The 1,597-nt window shown below is 57.7% G+C and overlaps 1 protein-coding gene across 3 annotated transcripts in view; it reads right to left on the bottom strand.

Annotated features, from left to right (window-relative positions):
- The window catches only part of ARHGEF18 (Rho/Rac guanine nucleotide exchange factor 18), a 50,155-nt gene that overhangs the window by 45,101 nt on the left and 3,457 nt on the right, over positions 1 to 1,597 (bottom strand). The window lies entirely within an intron of this gene.

The following is a 1,597-nucleotide window of genomic DNA, read 5'->3' as shown; positions in this document are numbered from 1 at the left end:
GAGTTTCCCGGCAGGCGAGATGATGACTCTGGGCTCCTGTGTGGGGAGGAAGGAAGTAGTGACAGGCGTCCACTGCATGTGACAGTCCGGGACAGTCTCAGGGGTTTTGATGCTGTGGGGACAGTGGGATCAGCCAGCTGAGCTGATTTTTCTCAAGGAAGAAAACCCCACGCTGCTGTAACTGCACGCAAAGCCACTGGGAGCCCAATAAAGATTTAAATATTTCCATTTCAGACCTACACCTGAAACCTCCCTCCTGCAACTGCCTCTGCTGATTTCCCTCGGGCGGCTGGTCACTGGAGATGGACCCACAAGTGTCACCGGAGGAGACAGCAGCAGAGCAGCCAGTACTGGAACAAGCTCTGCCAGCAGTGGCCCGTCCTCACCTGCCTGCTTCGCAGCTCAGTGCAGGATCCTGCGGGTCCCGGGGTGACCCTGGAGCCAGGCTGGCGCTGGCAGGGCAGACGTCAGAGGAAACACGGATGCGAGCTCTCGCCATGCAGGTCACATCCTCCAAGCATCAAACACTCTCTGCATTTCCACTGGGGAAAGGCCACACCAAACGCGGCAGGACAAAGGCACTGGTCAGTTCTGCTATGTGAAAAAATCCCAGGAGGAAGGAAAGACCAGAGTGTCTGGGCATTTCCCAGCAATCAGGGGTAGAGACTGTTGGGAAACCACAGAGAGCATCACAGAAAAGAAACAAAAATGATTCGGTCTCCTTCTGGCTCCTGCCCTGCTGGCCCCGCACCAGTGCCCTTTACGTACTGCCCTGCAGGGTGTCCAGAGCTGTAGGGTAAAAACCTCTGCAAAGCAAGTGCTAAGCTCGCTGCGCCAAAATGGGATGAAGCACAGTTCTTCGCCTGGTCTGGGCCCCACATCATCGACCGCTGGCAGCGGTGGGGATTGGCTCATGCGGCCCGGGCTGGAGGAGGGGAGAAGATAAGCTGTCCAACACTGTAACACACTGTACAGTGAGGTCCTGTCTTATCTCTGCGTTTGGGGCCTGGGTTTTGGGCACGAAGGGCCAGGGGAGTGGGGAGCCAGCCCGGTCCTCGGCCCTCTCCCAGCTGAACGGTCTCGGTGGGGCAGAGAGGGATTTGCAGCCCGTCCAATACTTGCCAAGTCACAAGAAAGAGTCACGGTGCAGCTTCCTCCAGTGACTCTGCCGGGCTCGGAGGGAAGGTCCCACACAGACCGGCGAGTGCCACGGTGCAGAAAGCCAGCGCCAGGAGAGGAGCTGAGTACGACCCGAATGTTTTGTGCCTGCTAGCCCTGGCGGGACAAACTGCTCTGCGAGCACACGCTGGGGGGAGAGGGCTCCGTGGGGACACTCTCCAAAGCACTCGGTGCTTTGCAAGCACTGCGAGGTCAATTTATTTATTAACAGGAATTAGCCCAGTGAGCCTTCCCAGTGAGCCCATAACTGCCCCAGCAGGCACAGCACTGGTAAGGCTGGAGCGGGGTGTTCTAGCCAGGGCTCGGGGGAGCTGCCTGGGGCTCACTGCAGATCAGAGCCTGTGTGACCCTGCCTCCTGCTCTGAATTAACCTTCCTTTGACCATTTCGTTTGGTTTGGCTATTGGTCTCCAGCAAAT

This window comes from Egretta garzetta, unplaced genomic scaffold, assembly GCF_000687185.1.
Source record: "Egretta garzetta isolate BGI_Z169 unplaced genomic scaffold, ASM68718v1 scaffold4, whole genome shotgun sequence".
NCBI lineage: Eukaryota > Metazoa > Chordata > Aves > Pelecaniformes > Ardeidae > Egretta > Egretta garzetta.
The sequence above is the reverse complement of the archived record's forward strand: the minus strand, read 5'-3'. Positions and strand labels throughout refer to the sequence as shown.